Source organism: Pongo pygmaeus, chromosome 13 (genome assembly GCF_028885625.2).
Source record: "Pongo pygmaeus isolate AG05252 chromosome 13, NHGRI_mPonPyg2-v2.0_pri, whole genome shotgun sequence".
NCBI lineage: Eukaryota > Metazoa > Chordata > Mammalia > Primates > Hominidae > Pongo > Pongo pygmaeus.
Window position 1 is genome coordinate 48723109 of NC_072386.2, and position 27847 is coordinate 48750955.

General features: G+C 36.2%; 1 protein-coding gene across 1 annotated transcript in view; it reads left to right on the forward strand.

Annotated features, from left to right (window-relative positions):
* PTPRD (protein tyrosine phosphatase receptor type D) overlaps window positions 1-27847 on the forward strand; it is a 1191315-nt gene that overhangs the window by 453771 nt on the left and 709697 nt on the right. The window contains exon 5 of the mRNA XM_063649531.1: window positions 25966-26004. The gene's annotated coding sequence lies outside the window, so the exon portion shown is untranslated. The remainder of the gene's footprint in view (window positions 1-25965; window positions 26005-27847) is intronic.

The window sequence follows — 27847 nt, forward strand, 5'->3', positions numbered from 1 at the left end:
CCTGCCATGGAAGAAACAGAAATGCCTAAACTAGTTAATGTTCACAAAATGAGCAAACAACCAACACATCTATGGTTCATGTATTGCTAGGAGGCAGTGAGGAATCTCGTATTACTGAGTTTGCTGCAAAACTGTCCTCAGTAGGACCCGCCCAAGCAGCATGTTTAAATATTTGTAGCAGATTAACATGGGCTACACATCACAGCAGTCAGTCACATCTATCCGTAGCAAGTATGTGTATATGTGTTCTTTTTCGAAACAAACAAAGCTCAGAGAAGATAAATTCATAAAACCTTTGGTGACATGTTGAGTGTTTTCAGATGATATTTAGCCTTAACACTTTTCTGCCATTCCTTAGCAATGCAAGTATAAATTTTATTTTCCATCTGAATCTGTAAAAACAGAATGGAAGTTCATGTTGTCATATAAAAATAACTTTTTCCAACTTCATTGTCTTTGTGGCAGCTTAAGGTACAGTTATAACACTAATACATCAGACTTCCTAAGAGAAACATTAGCTCTTATTTAAATTGAATGCTGACTTGGCATTAAAAGTCTATCACTGAAGTTTTAGTTTTTCTATTTTATTTTATTTTATTTTATTTTATTTTATTTTATTTTATTTTTGAGACAGGGTCTCACTCTGTCACCCAGGCTGGAGTACAGTGGTGCCATCTCAGCTGGTTGCAACCTCCACCTCCCAAGTTCAAGTGATTCTCCTGCTTCAGCCTCCTGAGTAGCTGGGACTACAGGCACGCACCACCACCTCCAGCTAATTTTTGAATTCTTTGTAGAGTCAGGGTTTCATCATTTTGGCCAGGCTGGTCTCAAACATCTGGCCTCACGTGATCTGCCTGCCTTGGCCTCACAAAGTGCTGGGATTATAGGTGTGAGCCACTGTGCCCAGCCTAGTTTTTCTACTTACTCATTTTCCTTTCATTTTCTAAGACATTCAAAGTCAGACCATTTTTCTTTTAAAGATAGAGTGGCACCTTCTCCATGATAGTTTAGTTGAAAGTGAGCTATTTATTGGCATCTTTCCCTTAGCAGAACTGAAGGACAAAACAGAAAAAGTTATGGTGACCTTGAGGTCATCCTGATAATGAAATCCTAGACAAATATTGAACTCTGTATTGTTTAATAACGGTGACACCTATCTACAGGTAGGTGGTATAGACTAACAAAGGTGCTCTTAAAATTCTTTAATGTGGGTTGATGTAACATCAAGTATTAAAAATGACCTACAGTTAATATAAGACAAGTTGTTAATCAAAACTTCTCAAAGAGGAGATGTATTAATTAAGTTTTCCAACAACACAGAATGATGCCAGAGCTTTCCTTTGCTAGGATGCAGAAGTATGTAAAATTTATGTATCTTTGTTGTGAGCCACAGACACTAACTCACTCTGGATTGATTAAGCAGAGAACTAATTTGTTGTAAATTTATTGGGAGTTCACAGTATCACCAAGAGAACTGTAAAGAACCAAGTTTTAAAATGTGCAGGAACAAATGAAGTTTGGTAACAGACAAGATTGCCTTCAGCTTCAAACTACGAGTCCGGTCCTGTTAGGCCACTGCTGTTACTGCCCATGAGTGTCAGATACCCAACTTACACCACTGCTGCTGTTGCCACCCCAGACTGGATACTGCAGTTACCATTGCCTGTGAACTGAATATTGGTATCAATAACCCCTGACTCAAAGTCCAGGAAATCGGCTGAGTCTAGGTCATGTTCCTGTGCCCTACTTACAAAGGAGGCTGGGAAACCAAGTATCTGGCATTTTAAACTTCTTTAGAATATGGTCAGTAGAAAATGGATTATGTCTGCCACCAGAGGTCATAAGATACATGATTCCCTAAAAGCCTCCTAAGGAGGCTCAGATTTGGATAGACCAAAAAAAAAAAAAAAAAAAAAAAATGCTAAGTGGCTAGTATTTTCTCTCAGGGCAAAACAAGTCTTAAGTGACTCTAATTTCTCATCTGGCACCTGCTGTTTTTCCCTGCCTGGCACATCTTTTCTCCTTTCTCTGGTGACAACCCCAATTCTGGGGGAGACCTGCATCTCTCATACTTCAAATGTGAGTCCAAGGTGAACTGCCAGTCTAACTGTTCTCCTGCCTCCTGGCACGTGATCCCAGTTGGAATTGTCCTAGTCCCAATCTTGCAGCCATAGTGGTTGACCTAGAGATGTTTATTTGATCTTGCCAGAACCCATCCACATTTCCCCTCAGGATTTTCTTCAGTAAAACTGGTAGGGAAGTACTTTCGTTCTTCTTTAGGTATGAGGTAGTAAGAACGACACCTAGAGTTACCTAAAGCTCTGGTTCCAGACTCACAGAGACAACCGGTCAGAGAGAATAAAACCAGTGTATAAGAACACATAAAGAAGAGAGTTGTGGAAAGAGAGAACCTAATGGCGTTTCAGTTTCTAGGTCTACTCACAATAGCCAGACCATGCATAGTTCAGTTAAATGAACCAATAAACTCCCTTTCATGCTCAAGCCAGAATGAATTGGATTTCTGTCACATCATCACCCTTCTAAGAAATATATTGTCCGTTTTCTGCCAAGACGAAGGAGATCTAAAGTAACTTCTTGTGTTTTAGAGACTTCTTGTTCAAATAATTCTAAGGGAAATGTAAACTTTTATTTTTCCTAGATAGCCAGTACAGTTGAGTAGGAGATTAACTGGGATTTAGGAGTCCCAGTTGTTCCTTCCAGCTGGAGCATGTCATTGTACCTTTCTAAGGTTTACGTACTCCATTTGGATCATGGGTTGAGTTAGGTGGTTTTAGAGATGCCTTCCAGTGCTAACCTTCTGTGAGTAGAATTTTCCAAATAATTCCTAATTGTGAATATATTTACTCATTTGAGTTCATGCCTCCTCAGGGTATAGTTCTGTTTCCTTATTAAAGAAAATGAAGGGTAAAACTAAGAAAAGGATTTCTTACTATGCAGCCATCAAAAAGAATGAGATCATATCCTTTGAAGCAACATGGATGGAGCTAGAGGCCATTGTCCTTAGCAAACTAACCCAGGGACAGAAAATCAAATACCGCATGTTCCTACTTATAAGTGGGAGCTAAATGATGAGAACACATGGACACATAGAGGGGACCAACACACACTGGGGCCTATCAGAGGGTGGAGGGTGGAGGGTGGAAGGAGGCAGAGGATCAGGGAAAATAACTAATGGGTACTAGGCTTAATACCTGAGTGACAAAATAATCTGTACAGTAAACCCCCATGACACAAGTTTACCTACATAACAAACCTGCACCTGTACCCCTAAGCTTAAAATAAAAAAGAAAAAGGGAAGTCTTTATGAATGAGAGTTATCTTTTTTAATATTTTCATATATATTCCCCCATTTATAATTTATTAGTTAAAGTTCTATCTTATAACAATGTAATACATCAGCAAATATTTTTATGAAACAGTCATAGCATTTGCATAGCAGTAAATTCAGTGCCATCGAGCTACCATTTGTCATCTTAAAGTTTTCAACGTAGTTAAGACAAGAAGTGCGCTCAGGTAGAACATTTACAAATCAAGCTCAGGGCAGTTCGCAAGTCATTGTGTGAGAAGGTAGGACCAGTTCTGTTTCTAAAAGCTGGGGAATTTCTTCTTTAGCACTGAAAAAATAATAAACAAAAGCTTTTCAAAGGCTCTAAACTCCTAAAGAATGGGCCCCAGCAAGCAACATTAGCTGCAAGTCTACAATCTATTTTGTGTTGAAATTTGAGTTTGGCTTGAAGGGAATATTTAATTCTTTTCAGCATTTTATTTTAAACAGATATTATGACTGTGATTATGCTCATGTTATAGATAACCTTCCATTCTGTTCAGCTTTTAGAAATTCTAAAATATGTTCTTGCTACAATGATTTCAAAGTACAACATTTAAATCACTTCAAGTACAAAACCAGTTACGAAAAAAATTCGGGAACTGTTATTTATGAACACGGGCTGTGGTGGCACCAATTTCTCTATGCAAGAGTGCAGTTGAATATGTAAATTAGCTGGCTAAGATTCTACACTCCAATATAAATGTGCAGAATTTGTTTTAAAATTTTACACCTTTAAAATCTCTAGGATTTTCTAACTTAATTCATGTTTATTAAAGAACAACAGTACACCTTGGTGGGAGGAAAAGACCAAGGCATATGGTGTTGCTTTCTTAAGCCCATCACCAGAAGACTCTGCCAGGCAGTATATGTAGTGTGAAAATACCATAGTGTAAAAGTATCTGAATCTGAGCACCTGCTTTCAAATCCTGACTTTGCTAACAAATTACTGTGGTCTTACCTTTTCCAAGCCTCCAATTCCACATCAGTGAAAGCATAAACTTGAATTTCATAGCCCCTTCCCCTTGCATGGGCTTGTAAAGATTAAATGGCATTGCTTAAGGAACATCTGTGAGCCTAGCACAGAGTAGATCCTCAATAAATATTAGTTTTATTTTTCCTTTCTCTGAATTGTAGCTTCCTCATCTGTAAAGTAGGAATTTTTTAAATGCTGCCAGAAAAAAAGAAAAAATGCACAGGAAGTTCCAACATTACACAGAGAAAATAGGCTGACCTCCAAACAGGCCCAGGTGACAATACGTTGGGGGTAGGCACCACAGTCAACAGGTCAGCCCACCAGCTTTGAGCTCAGATATTGTAATTGTTAGTCTACACAGAAGGTCTACCATCACTTAAAAAGATACAACTTTCAATAGATTGGCTTATTACTGTTCTGCAAGCTCTTCCTTTCCCAGTACAAAATATTCACAGAAATAAACAAACAACATTGAGTCAAAATATTGTTGGGTGAGCATGAAATCAAGGCATGTTGGCTGAATTATCAGGGGTCAATAACTTCTGTAAAGGGACAGATAGTAAATATTTTTGGCTTTATAGACCATGCAGTTTCTATTACAACTGTGTCTGATCAACTCTTGTAGCAGAAAGGCATAGACAGCATGTAAACAAATGGCAATGGTTGTGTTCCAGAAAAACCTTATTTACAAAAACAGCATGGTGGACTGGATTTGGTCGCACTGGCCTCAGTTTGTAGGCCTCTGTGTTCGATGATTAGAGTCATCGAGATAAGTATGTGGAGTACACCTACCTTCACTGCAGATCTAATTCGCTGCAGAATTAGATCTGTAGACGGATTTCATACCTGGGTTCTAAAGCTAGTGAACCCATCCCTTAAGTGGGGTAGGAATTCCTCCACTACCAATGTGTATTTCTCAGCAACTCATATTTCCACTGCTAGCTAACAGTCCTTCTGATTGACAAGTTCTCTTCATAAATACAAATAACTTCAATTATATTCCAGGTTTGGCCTTAGCCTGGAGGTCATTCTGCCTGTTTAAGGTATAGCTTTGTATAGCTGTCCATGTGTATAGCTTGTTGTATGAAATGTATACAGCTATTCTTAGATTTTTTTGTTTGTTTCATAGCTTAACTCTCAAAACACAATCTTATTTTATTTTCTACTTTAATATTTTGTGGGAGATAGGAGTGCTCACCACCACCCTATGCTATTTACAAGTAATACTCATGAAAATACAGCAAAAGCTTTTACAAAAGTAAGTGGTACTCAGTATATCAAACAACATAAAACCTTCCTGGGAGGGAGAAATTTTTAAATTAAAAAAAAATAGTTATCGGCTGGGCGGGGTGGCTCATGCCTGTAATCCCAACACTATGGGAGGCCGAGGTGGACTGATCACTTGAGGTCAGGAGTTCAAGACCAGCCTGGCCAACGTGGTGAAATCCCATCTCTACTAAAAATACAAAAAAATTAGCTGGGCGTGGTGGTAGGCATCTGTAATCCCAGCTACTTGGGAGGTTGAGGCAGGAGAAGCGCTTTAACCCAGAGGCGGAGGTTGCAGTGAGCCGAGATCACACCACTGAATTCCAGCCTGGGCAACAAGAGCAAAACTCCATCTCAAAAAAAAAAAAAAAAAAAAAAAAATCAATTATCACAAACATTGAACAGATATTAAATTAGCCCCACTTAAAGTGAAGAATTGTGTTTGTGTACATGCTCAGTTTGTGTACATGTTTGTATACACGTTCGTGTACATGTTCAGTATTATCAGCCTCTGTTATTTCTGTGTGGGGGTGTTTAGAAGTACAGCGAAGTGGGGGGGAATCTTGCTGAAGAAAGTAAAATGAATACAACTGAGACTAAGGAAAGGCGATGGACCAGCCAGCCTAGACCAAATTGTCCTGTGGTAGGTCCCAGCTGCCCAGCTGGGCTCACGCTCCTTAACGTGCTATCAAACATACATTGCCTTCTCAGTTTCTCCCCACCTGCCTACCCACAATCTTTTTTTGATTTCTTATTCAGCTTACGTTGTGTGACTATTTGGAAATATATATACATCCTAGAGGATTTTGAATCCAGACATGGAAGAGAGAGTAGGAATGTAGAAAGGGGAAAGGAACAAATCTGTAGTTAGCATTTGCAGTAGGTTTTTAATATTTTATTTATTTTATTAATTTCAGTCTTCTACCCAACTCCGTGAAGTTATTCCCATTTTATAGTTGGTGAACTAAGTTTCGAAAAAATTAATTAGTTTTCCCAAATTTGCATGGCTCAAACCAGATGCTAAACCACACATGCCTGCTTCCCAAGTCCTTGCTCACGTAGTCAGCACAGTGAAAGTCAGTGGCTTTCACTGTGCTCCCAGGTGCCCTGACATAAGACCCTCCAAGAATCTGGCCCTGGTGAAAAGCCTACTTTTTCCACTCTTCCTAGCTTACTTAAATGCTTAATCCTATGATGATCTCTGGATTTCCCTGTGGCCATTTTTGCCAGGCAGCTTTCTGTACCACCTGATAAATCTTTTAAAGAAGGGAAAGACAAAGAGAATCATTCCAAGGGTACTTTTACCTTAAGCCCTTAGTTATGGAAGAAAACTGATCTCTCCTGATAAAGAATCCTCAGAGTTCAATTAGCATTTGAGAGAGTAATTTTTAGAGCACAGCTTGGAGGTTTTACCATGTAACCGTGCTCTGTCCTAGAGCAAACTATCTCTGCCATCCATTATATTTATAAAGCTTAGTACTGCTGAAAAGTTCACCCTGGAGAAGTTCATCTTAATGGTTGAAACATTAAGGTGAGGTTTGCTAACACAAACTATTGTCTCTATATCCTTTTTTCGTTCTATTTTAGTCCTTCCTCAGACTCTTTATAGGATTAAAGCGACATATAAACATACATTTTGCGAAACTTTTGACAAATCAGGTAACCTCCCTGAGCTTCAGTTTCCCTACCATAAAATGGAGGATTTGGACTAAATTATCTCTAAAATCCTTTCCAACTCCCACATTCTGGATTTGTTTTAGCCTGAGATACACATTGTTAGGCTCTGTAGTTTGGCCTAGATTTAATTCCAGATTCCAGGCACGGAGTGAGTTACTTCCTGATATTAACGGGTTTCTTAAACGGACATACCATTGTGTAGATGACATTTTATTTTTAACCCAGTACCCAACCTTGTAGATTGCACTGTGGAAGCATACGTTTTTGTGCATTTGTGTTCAAACCAATTTAACTTTCATTTTTAAGGAGAGTTGGAAGCATCCCAGTTCCTTGAACTATGAGAAAATACAGAATGACCAAAGTTGTTGATATTGGATGTGTTCTGTTGCTTTGTTGCTGTCAAAACTTGAGCAGGCTCAACCAAGAGGCATGCTGAGATCTCATTAACAGGGTGGGATATGTATGTATCAGGGGAGAGAGGTAAGAAATGGGGACAAACAGGAGAGGAGGAAGGGAAACTATTAAATATAATCTTAATATTAGGGATATAAAGATAAATAATACATTTTAGAATTTTCACCTAGCATCTTTGTCTAAGCTATTCTCCCTCTCCACCATAGAGCTCCTTTATAACTCATACTCAGTTTCCTCTATTAACATCTAACATTAAAATGGTACATTTAATTACAATACAATTAATAAACTACTATTGACACATTATTATTAACTAAAGTCCATATTCTATTCACATTTTCTTAATTTTTACTTAATGCCCTTTTGCTATTCCAGAATCTCATCTAGGATTTACATTATATTTAATATCATGTATCCTTAAGTTGCTGTTGGCTATGACAATTAAGACCCTATATTTTTAACAATCACTTCCTTTCTGTCTCAGTATCTTCACTTGCTTATTTTATTTTATTTATGTAAGCTGTCTTAAATTCTTCCTCTACTTAGAAGAGCATTAATTATTTACTCTTTTGTTTAGGAAATGTTCTGGAAATCCCTAGTTTCCATACAAACTGCCAAGTTGTTTTTTTTTTAAATTTTCTGAAAATTTGCAAATGAGGAGGGCAATCCTAGCCAGAGGCCAATAAGAATTTATGATTGTCGAATCAAGACTTTCCTTAGATGGCAAAAGGAGAATAATCTTTATTAGTGAGTCAGTCAGTTGAAACTCTTAAATCTAACACACTTGAAAAATAACCTAGTGAAGTTTCAAAAGAGGTAGGCACATTAGTTGAATGCTTATAGATACACAAATAAATAGTTAAGAATGATTAAGCACATTAGTAGTTAAAAGCATTAGCACTTCAGCTACCAGCAATTAGTCTTCAAATATCTTTCTATATATTTCAATATGTTTCTCCCAACCCAGAAATTCTCTCCACAAATGCAGTAGAGAAAGAAACACCTTCATTGTTGAATAAGCATTAAACCAGACTGTCATGTTCATTACAGCCACTCCACTAAGAAAGTGCACAGAAAGAAAAAAAAATCACACCATTTTATATAGCCAAGCAAATATACCCAATTACACACATATTTTCCAGATAAACAACAACTAGTCCTCAAGTAAGAGGACTTGACAGCATCATTGGGCATAAAGTCCATCCTAACTTTACCTGGTAATTGAGGTGACCATCTATGTTAGCTAACTGGCTGTATCCAGAGGAGAGAGGAAGCGGGGAAAAACACCTTATGACAGGAGGGAGGTTTATAACTTGGAGCATGGCATGAGCTGATGTTAGGCTCCTGCCTTCCCATGGAAAATTGTACGATGGGGGCACCTTCCCCTTTGATATTTACATTTCAAAGAGATGACTCTCAGGTCTTTGAGAAAGACATTCCTCGATAATAAAGCTGACAAAAGGCTTATTTGCTGTCTAAAAAGATACATTTCAAAAAGACAGAGAAGGTACTTTACATACAGGTTTTCTACAGTACACGTTCTGACAAAAAGGGAAGAACGGAAAATAGCTCTTATTTTAAGCAGGAGGAATTAAGCCTCCTGTTTTTCATTCCTTTGCATCCTTACACTAGGCAAAGATTTCTTTTTTCATTCATGCAAAAGTGTTCACTGAGCAGAGGACCACAGACCATGTGCCAGACTCTATGCTAGACACTATGAATACAAATATTTAGTGAGATGCAAAAAATCCAATCCCACACTCCAAAAGCTCACCATCTAGGAATCCAGACTCTATGAGCCACAATATCACCTTAGTTCTCTTACAGGTCCCCAGAAGTCCCTCCTGCAAAGAGATGAGAAATCTGAATAACTCAGACCAAGATTTCAGACTGCACCAGGCACTGAAAGTTCTTGGTTGGTTCAGAGAAAGGCACCATATGAATATTCCTGCATGTTGAAGTTATTTTCTGCTACTAGTAAGTAGCATTCATTGAGTGGTGTTCCTGTCCCATGCACTGCATTGCTGAGTCTCACAACAGCCCTGTGAGGTAGGTGTTATTTCTATCTCCATTTTATAGATGAGTCTGGGCAGATGGATAACTCGCCTCTAGACACAGAGCTAGTAAATGGGGAGCTGTGATGTGAACACGGGTTAATCTGACTCCACAGTCTGACTACACTGCAGCCACTACATATGAATTTAGATTAGGAAAAAAAGGCCATCACCACTGGCAGAGCTCTTTATCTTATAGAATTATGTACAAGCTCAGTAAAAAAACACTACCTCGAATAAGAATCATTCCCCATGTTTACAATACACTTAACCGTCTTCAAATCAGCTGTTTTGCATAGTTTCGTTTGATGTTCATAACAACCTTGGGAGCCACGTGGGGCAGGTATTTTAAACCCAGGTTAGGCATTGAAAACCTCAGACTCACAATTTAAATAACTTGTCCACCAGCAAACAGCTAGTGAGTAGAAGAGCTGGGACTCCATTCCAGAGCTCATAACAACTGTGGTTACTTGTGGCATGAAATTGGAAAATCCCAACCTGGAGACAGATAGGCTGTATATGGATTCCTAACAGAGCTCTAGAGGTTCCAGGATTCACCTGTATTCTACTGCTCTGTCCCAGAAGAAAAGCCAGAGTAAATGTTAGTCCTGCCAAATCTGGTGCACTGTGCAATACTCACTTAAGTATGCCTTTGTTTTCCTTCATGTGACTTGTAAATAAAATTCCATTTGCTTGATATTCCCTGTGGCTAAAGAGTAATATTTTAGCCTTTCAAGTTTATTTCTACTGTGCTTCCTGGAGAATTTTGTATACTACTTACCCCAAAATGGGCACTGTTCTGTCTGCAGTTTTTATTCAGGTAAAACTAATGGAGTTTCCCCCAGAGTGAGGAATGTGTAATCAATCCTATTGTTTGATTTCAATGGGTTATTATGGGTGGGAGAATTGTTATACCAGAGGCAATTTAGAAAATCAGGTACAATTGACTCAAGTCAATTTACATACTGCAGTCCCAACAGCAAAAAGTCATGGTGTTTCATGCCTGAGATAGTGTAATCATTAAGTGAGACCACCTGGGCAACTAACTAAACCCAAGAGAGAATAAAAGAACAGAGACGGAGAGAGACAGAGAAAGAGAAGGGGAGGGGAGAGCAGGAGAGAGGTTGCTTTAAACACAGGCACATTCAGAATTGCAGCCAATCAAAGAAGGGAAAAATAATTTTCTAAGTATCTACCTCTAGTATTTTCCAAAAGATATTCACCATCAGAATCATCTAATGATGAATCCTTTCATAGAGTCTCGTGTGGCTGGCCTTGCATTTAATATTTGTATGTACTGCAGCTGGATGTTCTTCTGACAAAGCTGGAAAACTTCCCCTTTCTGAGATATGGGAATGATTGGAAAGCTCTGAGTGGAGCAGCAGAAATTGGGATTCTAGTCTGAACCCAGCCATTAACTTTCCTCATGTCTTGGACAAGTCAGCTAACTCTTAGGCCTGTGTTTCCTCCTCTTTATGAGACTTTGGATCATATCTTTTCCAAAGCCTTCTCCAGCAATAAAGTTTGGTGTTTCTAACTCTGTCACACATTCTTGGAAAAGGGATGCACTGTGGGAAAACACTGATATGATTACTGCCAAATTATGTGTCATGTCTATGGACTATACCCAGTGAACCAAATGAGAAAAAAAGGTCAAGGGAGAACAGAGGGAAAGAGTACAGCTGCCCATCCCAGCATACAAATATATCTCCATTAGGAAAGGATAAGTACATGCACGAGCACTACAGATGGCGGGTGATTAGTACCATTTTTGCAGTGAAAGATAATGTAGCCCACATTTCAATAATATGAAGTGTATCTGCTGGTCTGAGAGTCCCGTACAGAGAGGTTTCCCTAGTGCACATGGGGAAGGGACAAGAAGGCCAGCTGGAAGGGAAGACACCAAGATATTTGTACAAACCAGCTAGGTTTATAGATATTGTCTCAGTATCTTCACTGCAACCCTAAGAAGTCACTAATAAAAGCTCTATTTGCAGGAACTTGAACCTGGAAAGATTAAGCGATTTAGCCAAGGAAAAAAATAAAACCCTGGTAAGGGCCAGAGCTGGGATGCAAACCTTGTCTGAACAACACAAGTGCTTCCCAACACAGCACATTGAATATGCAGAAAACGTGACATCCTTTTAATCATATTTTTTTTTCTAGCACCAATTTCTCACCCCTATTTATGCATCTTTTCAGAGCATGACCCAAAGGTACAGAACATTGCCCGCAGCCCTTGGGGGCGGGGGAGGGAGGGGCATTAATTTTTGTCTCCATTTGCTTCCCTCGTAATTATTGTTGCTTCATGACTGCCCATTTCATCCATTTCAGCTTATTGAAAACAAGACCTCTCTGTTTTTGTATAATACTCTTTATATTGTTGGAACTGAAATATCTTTAACGGTTCATGGGCAGGCTGGTGTCGGTGCTGAGAGCTGTGTCAGCACGAAGGCAGCAATGCCACACCATGAAAAGCAATTGCAGTTTTGAGAAGCTGCAGCTATTTGCAATCCTCGTTTCAAAAAGATCACTTTCAGAATGTGGCGTTGGGTGGAAATGGATACAGTCATCATTTTTAGGGGCTTTGTTGAGCTGTAGCAGCTGGGAACTCTCTTTTCTCATCTCCTACAACCCACAGACCCTCACGCAAAACAGGAGGTAAAAATGCCGTTGTCCTTAAAATAAAACTCGGCTGTGTGGCTACATATTTTAAGAAATTTTGTATGGAAAAAAAAAGCTTTCTATAATGAAAAAAAAAAAAGATTACAGGAGTTCAAATAAAACCTAACCAGATATGAAAAATATGTGTTTATCCTTAATAAATATAAAAGAATCAAAATCTGTAGATAAGACCAATAGGTAGTCTTCCATTTAGTAAAATGCCCCATTTTTTAACTCTCCAATTCTGCCTTCTTCTGCCATCCTTCTGCCCTTGCTCAAATGCCAGCACCTCCAGGAAGCCTTGTCCCATTTATTCTATGAGGCATTTTTTGTTCTTTCACCTAACTCCTAATATGTTTTTATCTGAATACTTTTGTCAGGTGTCCCTTTCCTCTTTGTACTCTGATTATTTGTGCATGAATTTTGTCTTCACTACAGTCTCCTTCAAGAAGAAATTCACATTTTCATTAATTTATATATATAACATTCCAGTCACTGATGGACCACGTATTTAATGGTGGTCCCTTAAGATTGTAATAGAGCTGAAAATTTTCTATGTCCTAATGATGTCATAGTCACCATAATGTCATAGTGCAACACATTCCCTTCTCTATGGTTATATATGTTTAGAGGCACAAATATCATTCTGTTACAATTGACTACAGTATTCAGTACAGTAACATGCTGTACACGTTGTGACCTAGAAGCTATAGGCTATACCGCATAGCCAAGTTGTGTAGTGGGCTATACTATCTAGGTTTGTATAAGCACACTCTATGATGTTCACACAACGACAGAATTGCCTAACAACAATGCATTTCTCAGAATAAATCCCTGTCATTAAGCGACACATGACTATATTCATTAAACAAATGTGATTTGACAGTCTACTAGGTGCCGAGGACGTTTCAGGCATTAGTAATATAAATACCAGTAAGTATTTGTATGGTTTATTTCCTGGCTCTGCATCAAAGACCTGTCGACAAGTCACCACATGAAATCTTACTGTCACCCTTGAATTCCACATTCAATTCTACCAAGATGGTCATCAAGTCTCTATCATCAATTTAACCATTCCCCCTATTTCCACATCCATTTTACCAAAGTCTTAAGTACGTTCACTCCTTGATGTCCCACCATTATATCAGACTCAGCCACCTACCTGTTCCTTACATTCTTCATTCCACTGAGACATGAATCATCCTCAGAACTCCACCACTACATATGAATAAGAACCATATGAATGAATCTAAGGTCCTCAAGGATCTTAGATTTAAGTATGGAAAATAGACATGTAAACATGTATATAAACTGTAATCTAGAGTATGCAGGATACACATTGGATTCATTTTTATAACCTTTTAAGTATCTTAGTACCTTGTTGAATTAATAAAGGTGGATTCCACTCTCTAACAACAATAAAGGTCCTACAGAAAAACAATGGATAAAAACTGGTGGAGAAATAAAAAACCAATGATGATATATGGATTCTTGGGAGAACCGTGACTCTTGACAGTCCAGATCACTTATTCCTGCTAACCTTAGCCCTAAATCTTTCTCTATTGGCTCTGTTTCCTTTATGCATGGTATATTTTAAGCAGTAAGGGCAATCCTAGAGAGGCAGCCAGATGGAGTACAAAAACATAGCTTTCAAGTTGGGAGACTTGGTATGTACAAAAAAAAGATAATATCAGTCTTTCTGTGGTAAGTGTTGATTGAGGATGCAGATATTAAATGCTATTATGTAAACTTATTGTTTACATAAATTTACTTATTGTTACAATAAGTTAACACACAAAACTTCAGAAGAAAGTTTATTTGGTAGATATACTTACTAGTGAATGAGAAAAGAATAAAGAATAAAGAAAGAAAAGAATAAAGAAATTTTTTAAATTTCTAATCTCTAGCCCCTCCTAACCAGTCAGCACTTTTTAGTCTGATTCCTTTTCTTAAAAATACATATTTAATAATCTCAACCTTCCAACAGTTACTCAATAGCTTGACACTGTCCAATAGAAATATAACGCAAGTCACAAATATGAACTGTGTATATAATTTAAACTTTCTAGTAGTCTGTAAAAAAAAAAAAAAAAAAAAAAGCCCAAGTGTGGCCCATGTGATCCAAAGGCACTAAGACAAATCGTGGAACATCTGCTTTTTCTGAGATTTCATGGTTGAGGGTTGCATTCCTGCCAGGTAGTATATTGATGCTAAATAATAAAATGTCATCTACATCCTTTCATACATTTCCTGTTAGCTAGTTCTTTCTCGTTGGCATTTTTTCTTCCTTAGGCTCCATGATCCCACACTTCTCTTCCCATTGTCTTGACCGATCAACTTATCTTTGTAGATCATCCATTTTCAACCATCAAATATCAGTATTTCCCATGGTTCAGTTCCTGGCTCTGCATCAGAGAATTGCCATTGAGTTACCACCTGAAATCGTACTGTCACCCTTGAATTCCACGTTCAATTCTACCAAGGTGGTCATCAAATGTCTTTCATCAATTTAACCATTCCCCTGATTTCCACATCCATTTTACCAAAGTCTTAAGTACATTTTCTCCTGGATGTCCCACCATTCTATCAGTCTCAGCCATCTACCTGTTCCTTACACTCTTCATTCCACTGAGAGATGAATCATCCTCAGCACCCCACCACTACCGTACATTCCAGGACTTACAACTCTCTCCTCACCAAAGAGGTTTTCCCATCAAATTCCATCATCATTCTCCTTGCCTCCTCAGTTTACAGTCTCGGGCATATTTGATCCCTCGCTCTTCCTGTCTCCATGCCTAGTCGCTGGAGTTAATTGTTCTGAAAGTCTTCTTTTGTAATGTCTCTGGAACTAGGAATAATTTAAAATAATATTTTGTTGAGTGCAAGTAGCTAGGCACAAAAAAAAAGTGTACATTGCTACCCAATTTTTCCCATTGCCACCTGCTTTACCTAGCCCTTGTCACCTCATGTGTGGTGCCTTGAGTAGGTTATCATTTTTTAAATTTCTAATCTCTAGCCCCTCCTAACCAGGCAGCACTTTTTAGTCTGATTCCTTTTCTTAAAAATACATATTTAATAATCTCAACCTTCCAACAGTTACTCAATAGCTTGACACTGTCCAATAGAAATATAATGCAAGTCACAAATATGAACCGTGTATATAATTTAAATTTTCTAGTAGTCATATTATAAAATGTAACAATAAATATGTGAAATTAGTATTAATAATATTATTGTATTTACCCAATATAGCCAAAACATTCTCATTTTAATAGATAATAATGACTAATATTAATGAGATATTTCATATTATTTTTCATACTGAATCTTCACAATTATACATCTCAATTCTTACTAGCCACAGTGGAAGTGCCCTATAGCCATATGTGACTAGTGGCTACCATATTGGACAATGCAGCTCTACAAAATACTCTGTGCCCCCCATTTTCATTCCTTGCTTATGCTTCTACTTTTTTTTATCTGTTCTCCTTCCAACGTAATTAGATACTAATAATATGTAAGGCTCTCTCACTTAAATTCTAACTCGCCTGGGCAAACTTCCCCAATCATCACAAGACTATGATTTCATCTCATGAGACGCATTAGCTGTACCACTCAGCTGGCATTTCCCGTGTGCTACTTTCTGTAATTAATGCATGAGAACTGCACCCTAGCCAGGTTGCCAATATCTTGAAGACTGATTCTTCTCTCTGTACCTCATATCACTTAGCATAATGTCTTTCATAGGGAAGACACAGTAAATATTTGTTGATGGAGTGATGAGAAGATGGAGTTACTGTAGCATAAATAAATAAATAGACTTTATTAATCAAGTCTTATATAATTTATCAATTACTGTGATACCACACTATACTGTCACGAATTTAATTGTTAGTTTAGGTTTCTGGGTTTTAGTAAAGATCTATTTTCCAAAATGTAATACATTCCTGTTTTAGAAGGATAAATGAAATATCAGAAATATAAAAGTAACACAAACTAAATAGAAAGTCAAGTGACCTGCTATAATTTTAGTTCTGCAATTTATATATGGAGTGGTGAGAATATTGATAGCTGAAATAGAGTGAATATGGTGAGCATAATAGTATTACAGAAGACATAATTTAGTGAGCTTCAACAAATATTGTCTGAATTTCTTATCAGTATGGAAGAATTCTCAGAAACATATTTAGAAGATTTAATAAAAGAATGTGTTGGAAAAAGTGATTTGATAAGGGATAACCAACATCAATTTGTGGTAGGGAGGTTTTGTGCAATTACTCTGTGGATGTGTTGAAAGGCTGTGGCAGATGCTTTGTCAGGGGAATGGTAAATGCAATGGTGGGGTATATGTTTACTTACACAAGGAGCCCTTGATGAGATTTCACACAAAGAATTACAGATTAAAGAAATGAGTCCTGGTGTAGAGGGTAAAAAAACTAAATGTGGCTAATATGTTTTTCATCACAGGGGATTTTTTTATGTTACCACCACTTTATATGACAAGAACTGTTAGTAGACCAAATGGCAGTTAGTTTGAAGGGCATGATTCAATAACATAAAAATTTAGGATAAGTTTGACAAAGCAGATCTTATGTAAAATGTAAAATAAATGAAATCTGTACCTAGAGATAACAAACTTCACCATCACTAAACACCCTATTCTCCCTTTAAGCCTGAGTATTCCCCATTACAACCCATAACACCTCAATGATATGTGATAGGACTTTTCAAATGTACTCTGATTTTATTAAGACCTCTTGGTAGATAGCTCCTGAAGATTTTTATGATACAAATATGCAGTACAATAACTGGAATTAGGGAAATTAATTTGGTTGAAAGCCCCACATCAACACTTAATATTATACTATACCCTTCCTGTTAATAATATTGATGCTAAAATCCAAAATTTATATTTATGAGAGTAATTTAGAAAAAGAAAGATTCTTAAACTCAATCAGTATTTTTAAAAACTTCCATATCACTACAAACGAAATTACAGTGTTTGTATAGTGTACATGTGCATTTTCCGTGTAACAGCTATTGTCAAATGGATAAAAGCTGAACATGCAGATATATACATTGTATATCTATCCTTCTTAAAATTAAGGTTATTGCTAATTTAAATGCAGGCAGAGAGCCTTGTGGAGGAACAAATTCTTTCTTGGTTTATCGTTACATTTGGCAAATCCACCTGGAAAAGCAGAGTGGGAAGGTAGTAAATGAGCTGGACAAAATTCAGAATGTATGCCAGATGTCATGCAAGAAAGCTGAAGTACAATCTGAAATAGTAATGGGTGGAACACCAGACATAGCAGGTGCCAGAGCCAAGGATAGAGAGGGGAGTATCCAGTGAAGGAGAAAAGCCATAACTGGGAGAAAGAAATCAGCACTCAAGCAGACGGCTCAAACAGACAAAAGTAGGTTTAAGAGATGAAGCTCTGGCTGGGGAGATTCCTTCCTGGAATGTGAATTGAAACTTGCTTTCTTTGGCTGATAAGGCTAAAATGTCGGAGTAGGAGAGTCCAGCTTAGAGAAAAGAGGTTTGGAGAATGGGGTAGGTAGAGAATGAGAGAGCTATAAAGTCTGTTAATCATAGTTCTTATGAAAATAAAGCAGTTTGAATTTCAGAGATCTAATTCCTACATAAAGCTATTGAATCTTGTAAATGCTTCTTCGGCATTAATATCGATGCAGAAAACTGGCAAATGCCTTTGAAAAGAAATAGAAACAAAAAAATCAAGAGCAGGAATGAACTTCGGGCTTAAAAGATGAAAAAACATTACTATTATAGGCAGCAACAAAACATACAGAATAAAACTGAACAAACCCTGGACAGGAAACCAAACTCCATGACTACCTTGCTGTGTCACATTTAGACAAAGAGAGACACAGTTTCTTAAACTGTCTAACGGATAATAAGCTTGATCTTTATTGTCTTCCTCATTATTATCATCGTAGCTCTCTGTTACCTTACTATGGTCAACTTACCATAACTTACAAAGCCTTACATAATCTAACATCTGGCCTACACCTCCTCTCTTATCTGTCTTAAACCAGGCTTTTCATGGCTCAACATGCTGCAGCCACACTGGACACATTTGTGTTCTTCAAGCACTAAAGCTGGTCCCTGTGCCAGACAGAGCCTTTACATTTATTGCTTTTTCCAGAGGTCTTTACCCCTTCCTTGTGGCATGGCTGTTCTTTCTTTTGTTAAGATCTCAACTCAAATTATCAGCCATTTATAAGGCCTTCCTGACTATCCTCTGTAGCATTACCCAATGCTGCCCATTCACTACAATACCCTGTTTTATTTTTTTCATGGCAATAAGTTCTCATTGAAATTATCCATCCATCCAACTGTCTTTCTCTTTCTTTCTTTGTTTTTCTTTTTTTGTAATTTATTACCTGTTACCCATTAGCATAAAATGTTTATCTGAGCAGACTATAATTTCTAGTGTCTAGAAAAGAACGCATGGTAGATGCTCAAATATATGTGTTGAATAAATAAATGATGAGGTAAATATTAAGTGCTAAATATCCATTACTTTTTTTCTAATCACAGCAGTTATGAAAGATAAGTATTATTTTCTTTTTCATATCTATTTTACTGAAAAGGAGACTGACTTTTTTGAGAGATTGACTTGCCCAAGATCGTGTGACTATTAATATGTCCTCAAAGCTCATGCTTTTTCCATTACAATATCTTCCTTACCCGCTCCCAAATTATTGTGAGTGTTACATGAGGTAGTGAACAGATTGTAAAGCATTATAGTAAAGTAAGAGATTTTATTTCAGTTCTCTTCATTGTTGGTGTGGCATACTTCTTCGCTAACCACTAGTGAGTATTAGCTAGTTTACAATCTTTGAAGCTCCATGGGTTTTCTAGTCTTTTATCAGGGAATAAGAATGTCTAAGTCAAAGTCTAGAGGCGTATACACAGGAATACACATCTGCTCATGAATTCCCTTAAGATTACATTCACGATTTTGCTACTGAGCTCAAAGAAGTCACATTCTATACAATGACATCAACATTAAGACAAAGCATTGGGCAGCTTATCAGAACACAGGAAAGCCTTTCACAAAGATGGTACTGCAGACTGGCTCTTGTCTTAATCTTAGCCATACCAGTAAAGCCTCCCTCCTCTTCAGAAAAAATGTCAAGAAAAACTTAGTCCCACCATCTTGCTCTTTCAGGGTAATAAAGGAAAAATAAAGTCATAAAATAATAAAGCAATGAAAAATGTTTGCACATTTTCAAGGGAAAGAAAAAGTAAAATATAACTGGTGGACTAGTGAATAAAAATATATCTATGTAAACAATCCAAAAAATTTGCAAGGGACTAAACAACAGTAAACTGAATACAACATTGATTCAAATTGGAATGAAAATGGGGTAATAAAAATGAAGCATAAAACTTTACTTAAATTTATTCATCTATTTATAATCACTTTTGCATCTAGTTGAAGTAAAAAAGCTGTTAAACTTTCTCTTGGGTTTTAGGACAAATCTTGGCATATGTTAATTCTGAAAATGTTAAAGTCATCATTGGTCTTTTTAATCAAATCTTTATGTTTATAATCAATATCCTTAATATATAAAAAGTTATTACAAGTAATTGTAGAAGACATGTGCTCTAATAGATAAGTAGGCAAAAATACCTGAAGGAGCATTTCAGAAACTAACAAACACAAATGAAAAAATAAACTTTTCAACAGAACTGGTAACCAAAGAAACACATATTAAAACAATAAAAGATATAATTTTATTTATCAAATTGGTAAAAATTTTAAAATGATAATATCTACTATTAGCTTCAGTGTGGAGAAGTTGGAACTCTCCTATCTTGCTTGTAGGAGTGATAAATGTTATTACCTTTTTGGAGTATAATTTGGCAATAGATATTATAATTTTTGTAATTTAATATGCAGGCTTGACTGCATCCAGCAATTCATCCTAAGGAATTAATCATGATTCATGCAAATATATAGCCTGAAGGATGTTTATCACAAGGCTGTTTATACAGGAAAAAAAAACCCAAAAAAACAAGGAACCAACAATAGCCTTTTTGACAGGTCTAACAAATTATGTTTCATCCATAAAATTAAAATTTAAAATAACTATGCACTACCTAAACAAATTGTAGGAAAACATTCACATTATTTAAAAATACTCATGGAAGAGTAAGTAAAAAAGAGAACATAGCATTATTAATGAACTTATAAAATATATATTAATGCATAGAAAAGAGACTGGGTAGCTGTATACCCAAAAGTCAAGAGCAGCTGTCTCTCAGTGATAGGATTTTGAATGACTTTCATTTTCGTCTTTTTTCTTCAATGTATTTTGTAAATTTCAATGGTGATTATATTAAATTATTTTTACAAAAATAAAAATTTGTATTATTTTTATAAAAAGGTAGAAAATGATGATTAATGATTCAATCTTAACCGGAGGTGAGATAATGAGAAAGCTGTGCAATATCACAGGAAATAGAGAAAAGAAGAAAAGAAAGTAAATTGTAAGATTAAAAAAGCAACTAAAATAATCACGTCCTTTGCAGCAACATGGATGGAGATGGAGGCCATAATCCTAAGCAAACTAACTCATTAACAGGAAACCAAATACCTCATTTTCTCACTTATAAGTGGAGCTAAATATTGAGCACACATGGACATAAACATGGGAGTAATAGACACTGTGGATTATTAGACAGCGGAGGGAGAGCGGGGGGTGCGAGTTGAAAAGCTGCCTAGTGGGTACTATACTCACTAGCTGGATGCAATATACCCATGTAACAAACCTGCACGTGGACCCCTTGTATCTAAAATAAAAGTTGAAATTTAAGATTAAATAAAAGCCACTAAGTGTAAATAGAAGAATGGAAATGGAAAAATCATATTTCAGAATTGTGTTTCAGTCCAAGTAATCCACCAAGAGCAGGTCCTAGGCCTTTTGTGTTTATCATGTGTGCCAAAAATTCATATTCAGCAAAGTGTGCAAAGTAAAAAGAAAGAAAAATGAAACGCACATTTATTTAATCAATATATGAAGAGTTGATATTTATTTCTGGGCCTTAGTAACAACTTGGAAAATTCTAAATGAAATTAAATACAGTACACAAATTCAGTTCACTGAATATTTCTTTTGAGTAATATCAAGTGCCACATTTAGCTATGATGTCTCACTTACTGTTGTAATGGTGTTATTTGTGCAGTCTATAGTACTTTACACTGTACAAAGCATTTGTGTGCACTTTATCCCCCTTATTCCTACCAAAACCCCGTAAAGTTATTTGTAGAAGTTCCATTTTACAAATGAAGAAACAAAAACCTGGGATGTTGACTTCCAAACATCCCCTAATGTTCAAAGCCAAGGGAAACCAACAAAACCAAATCTACCATGGATTATTCTCAGGCTGAGCATTACCTTGAAAAATACCAGTCATGCAGGCCATGAAATTTCTACATTTTATTTTCCTTCTATAATAATACACTATAATTCCAATATTGTTTGCTCTGTTTCTGTGGTTGATCTCTACGGACATGTAAAAGCAACTATTTTTGAGTATTCCAATATAGATTTTGCAGCTACTTTCAGCAAATCATATTACAGCTTCTTCATGTTCTATGCACATGTTGCAAAGAAAACGTGTTCAAGTTCTGCAAATTATGTTAACTTCTTTGAAAATCTTAGCAAAGCTCTGTACAGTCGTGCATCACTTAACAACAAGAATACTTTCGGATAAATGCATCCTTAGGCGATTTTGTCATTGTGCAAACATCACAGAACATACTTACAGAAACCTAGATGGCTCAACCTGCCACAAACTTACAGTATGTGGTATAGCCTATTGTTCTTAGGCCACAAACCTGTACAGAATGTTACTGTGCTGAATATTGTAAGCAACTCTAACACAATGGCCAGTGTATGTGTATCTAAATATAACTAAACAAGGAAAAGGTACAATCAAAATATGGTATAAAAGATAAAAAATAGTACACCTGCATAGGACACTTACAATGAATGGAGCTTTCAGGACTGGAAGTTGCTCTAGGTGAATCAACGAGTGAGCAGTGAGTAATATGAAGGACGAGGACAAGACTGCACATTACTATAGACTTTATAAACCCTGCACACTTAGGCTACGGTAAATGCATTTTAAAATATTTTCTTTCTTCAATAATCAGTTAACCTTAGCTTACTGTAAGCTAACATTTTTTTTTACATTTTTTATTTTTATTTTTATTTTACTTTAAGTTCTGGGATACATGTGCAGAACGTGCAGGTTTGTTACATAGGTGTACATCTGCCATGATGGTTTGCTGCACCTATCAACCTGTCATCTAGGTTTTAAGCCCCGCATGCATTAGCTATTTGTCCTAATGTTCTCCCTCCCCTTGCCCCCACCCCGCTACATGTCCCAGTGTGTGATGTTCCCCTCCCTGTGTCCATGTGTTCTCACTGTAAGCTAAGATTTTTTACTTTATAAGCTTTTTAAAACTTTTTGACTCTTTTGTAATAACACTTAGCTGAAAGCACACATTGTACAGCCGTACAAAAATATTTCTTTATATTCTCATTCTATACATTTTTTCCTTTTAAATTTTTTGTGTACTCAAAACTTTTTTTACTAAAAATTAAGACACAAACACACACATTAGTCTAGGCCTACACATGGTAAGAATCATCAGTAACACTGTCTTCCACGTCTACATCTTGTCCCACTAGAAGATCTTCAGGGGCAATAACCCAAATGAAGCTGTCATCTCCTACGACAACAATGCCTTATTTTGGAATACCGCCTGAGACCATTCTATAGTTAACATTTTTTTAAGTAGAAAGAGTACACTCTATAATAATGATATGAAGTATAGCATAGTATGGCAAATACATAAACCAGTAACATAGTCATTGATTATCCAACATTAATACCATTCATCATTCATTATCAGGCATTAATGCCATTACTTTTAATGGCAAAAACTGCAATTACTTTTGCACCAATCAAATATGATGTACCATATATAATTGTACGTGCTATGAGTAATGCACTGTGCTATAACATTACAACAGCTACCACATCACTAGATGATAAGAATTTTTCAGCTCCATTATAAGCTTACGAAACCACTGTCATATATGCAGTGCATTGCTGACTGATATGTTATGCAGCACATAACTGTACTTCATTTCTAATTTGATTTTTAAGGTGTTTGTGTAACAAAAGATATGTTTATTTAAGAGATGTACTTTAGGTGAAGTGATTTAAAATACCTCTTAAATAATTAGACATCCAGAGACCTTTGAGGATAATTTAAAGGTTAAATTGGCCGCACATTAGGTTAATTGCTAAGATATTATGTTTTTGTGTCCTGCCTACATTGTGAACATTCAAACATAAGCATTAGAAAGTAGTCTCTAAAAAACATAAGAAATAATTAAAATTAGCTTTTGGCCCCTAGAACTGCTTTTCACTCTCATTCTGGTTATTTAGAGGATATACACATCCAAGTAGATACGTCATCTAGCACCTTGACTCTGGGTGCTTTTATCTATTCGCATTCAGTGACCTTTGCTTCCACTTCAGGATGGCCGCTCACTCTCTTAGATATATGCTGGCGATTCTCAAAATTAGTTGTGTAACTCAGACTTATCCTCTGGCTTCTAGAAACACCCAACTTAACACTTCCATTTGATTGTCTCACAAGCATTTCAAATATAATATGTACAAAATGGAATTCTTGTATTCCACTTAAATCTTACTATATTCTCAGTCTTTACCATCTCAGAAAATGGCAGCACATGCACCCAGTTGTTCAAGCCACAAACCTGGCCATCATTCTTGGTTCCTTATTTTGTCTTACCTTCACATTCAGTGCCTCAACCAGCCTTTTCTTTGTACCTTCTAACTATATCATGAATCAATCCAGCATCTTTTATGTCAACTGTCATTATGGTGGTCCAAGCCTTCTTACAAAATTTCACCTCCACTTCCAATCACTGTCTCCTCAATCTAGTCATCACACAGCAAACAGATAATCTTTTAAAACAAAAATCGCAAGAGTACCAACTCTCATTAATTTATTGAATGGTTTATCCATGCGTTTCATGCTCTACATTAAATATATATTTCACATCCTTCCACTTTTTTAGAGCTTTATTAAGGTATAATTATCATGTAATATACTGCATGCACTAAAGCATACCGTTTGATGAGTTTAGACACATGTATATGCCTTTAAAGTCTTGAGCACAATCAAGATAACAATAATATCCATCGGCTCCAAAAGTTTATTTATGGCCCTTTTAATACCTCCCTCTTCTCTTCTCCTCCCATGTCTGCAGAGCACCACTGATTAGCTTTATGTAACTCAAGATCAGTTGTTATTTTCTAGGAATTTACAGAAATGAATTAATGTCTCCACTTGCCTCAGCTATTCACATACAGCCCAGGTTAATTTCTTCATTTCCACTCTTCCAAAATGAAAAAAAAAAAGTGAACAAGTTTAATGAAAATCACTGAGAAAATGCCAACATCGGTGCCCAGTTTTTAGAGTTACTTATAAATTATAAAACTCCTGAAACACTACAGCACTTTCATGGACTTGTATCTTTCTCAACGTTGATAAAAAATTATATTAATAATAAACTTCCATGTTGTTGTTGTTGTTGTTTTGAAACGGAGTGTCAGTCTTTCACCCGGGATGGAGTGCAGTGGCACAGCCTTGACTCACTGCAACCTCTGCCTCCTGGGTTCAAGTGATTCTCCTGCCTCAGCCTCCTGAGTAGCTGGGATTACAGGTGCACACGACCACGCCTGGCTAATTATTTGTATTTTGAGTAGAGATGAGTTTTCACCATGTTGGCCAGGCTGGTGTCGAATTCCTGACCTTAACTGATCTGCCCACCTTGGCCTCCCCAAATCCTGGGATCACAGGCGTGAGCCACTGCACCCAGCCAAACTTCCAGGTATATAATTAAAAGTTTAATAAGCCCTCAGCCTAATTTTAAAATTCAAATTTCTTTCTTTCTTTCTTTCTTGATAACATTATTATCATAGTCTGGTAGATTCTGTCTTTCTGTAATAAAAATCCTGTGATGTTGTTCAAAGAAACTCAATGGCCTTTCTGTACGTTTACCAAGGAATTAAAATCTAAACAAAGGTTTTAAACCAAGAAATACTCCCTTTTGTAAGAATCCTTCATAGGTTTTTCTAGCACAAGTTTGTTTTTATTGAATGATACTTGATGGTTCTATATGTTATTTCTTTTCTACTACATATAATTTTGATTAGGGAATACATTTAATATTTTAAAACTATCATTTCTTTTTCCAGAATAATCATAACATGTTTTGCTTCTTGTTGCTTTAAAAGGAACATTTTAAGTTGCTTTTTTACAACAATAAGTGTGAAAGGAAATGCCAAAATACAAACAATTTCACTTCTTGTTGGAATTTGACATTTCCACTAGCTAAGTAATATAAACATGCATCACTTAAATGAGCAGTATTTTAATAGCATCATTTTCACATTTTAATTGTTGTCACATTTCTTCTTTGTTTAGGGAGACGTCTGGTGAACACCCGTGGGATCTAAAAAACAAGTAAGATTTAAAGCATACTGGGTTGTGTGCCTGGCTTTCAAATTTTACTTATTTTATTGCTTAATACTGTTTCTTTACTACTGTGGGTTGTAGCTTCTTAAAATTGTTAGCAATTTTATTATGGAGTATAAGGAATAAAAGTGAACTTTCAACACTTTCAAATTATTTGGAGTCTTAAAAAATATACATAAATTTTCTGTATGTAGTAGGCAGACACAAAAATATTATGTCTTTATGGATACAGATGGAGTGAAATTTCAAGTCCTAAATAATAGGTATGTTTTTATATGGAAGAACAAATGCACATCTATAGACTGAATTTTTACACGATGATTTTTATAAGATATACTGTTTTATTTAATAATTGTCTTAGTGTGACCTCTAGCCTATCAATGGAGTAGGTCAGTGAGCAGTGAGTAGTTGATTCATTTCCCCAAACTCCACCTCATGTGGAACCATGACTCTGTTAACATCAGAGAATATGAACAATACAACCACCACCCAATGCTGGAATGAGATGTGTTGGGATGGTTATGAGAGAATATTCAGTTAATGGAGTGGGAAAGAGAAAGTGTGAAGTGCAGTCAAAAGGAAAGCAAATAAGTAAGGGAAGAACTGAAAATAATAAAGAAGAAAGAAGACAGATCTTCAAAAAATAAAAATAAACAAATAGAGTAAACAAATTACATATACTTGCACTTCATTGTAAATATTTGGAAGAAAGAAAAGAGAGGTGGAACAAATAAAAAGCAGTAAGTAGAGACTGGAAACTAAATATAGAGACACAATATTCAATAAATAGTGCTTAAGAGAAAGGGAAAGAAAAGAGTGGTAAAAGTAGAAGAAAGTTCCATTTTAAATTTTTGCTTTTTCACTTATTTGACAATTTAAGTAATTTAAACTACAACTTGAATGGTTTATAAATAGAAGCCTTGAATATTTTTATCTATTTCATTGAAAAAGAAAAAAGTTCTAGTCATCATGCAATTATTCAGTGTTTCTGAGAATCTTGTTTTATGCTCAATTTAAGCCATGTTTAAATGAAGAAAATGTTTCTTGATTTATTTCAAGTTTCCTTACTAGTGTTCTAAACTTTCTGTATCTATGAAATCACTTGATTCTAAAAAACTGAAAATTGTGCATTTAAGGAGGTGAAATAAATCATTAAAATGTATTTATACTCTGCAGAAAGCATATGTTAAACAATTCAAATTTACAGTTAGAATGGTTCAAATTACTCTGGCATTCAAAGACACAAAGCCCTAGAATTACCCTGTAGTTATCCTGCAATTGCTATTTGCTGGCAAAGGAAAGGTTAACAGTGGTGCTGATCTCAACTGTAATACACAGATTCACCAAGGAACCTGTAGAATTGAATTTTTCTATCCAAAGAATGAATCATAAAAATTCAGCAAGATGACCTTTCTTTTCATTGGCATAAAGATAAAATAAGTAAAAATTCCTTTTTAGCAGCACTTGGAAAAGTATGGTTCTTCGTTTATGGTTGTTGCTGTTGTTCATTTGTTTGGGTGGCTATTATGTATTCATCATTTATCATCACAACAAAGTCCCTTTGTTGTGATGATAATCTTAGTAATAGTCGCAGTGTCTTGGAGAAAATTATTTGGTTATTTATGATTCATTATCTATAATACACATCACTACTAGGCCACCATACATTGTTTTTTATAACCATAGAGTAGAGCTCTGTGGGGGCAAAAGAGAAAACGCCCATTGACTCTAAATCCAAAATACTTAGTAAAATCCCAGCACCACCATTAAGAGCCACTTTATCTTCCTGCTCCTCAATGTTTTCATGTTTAAAATGAGAATACTGCCTAGT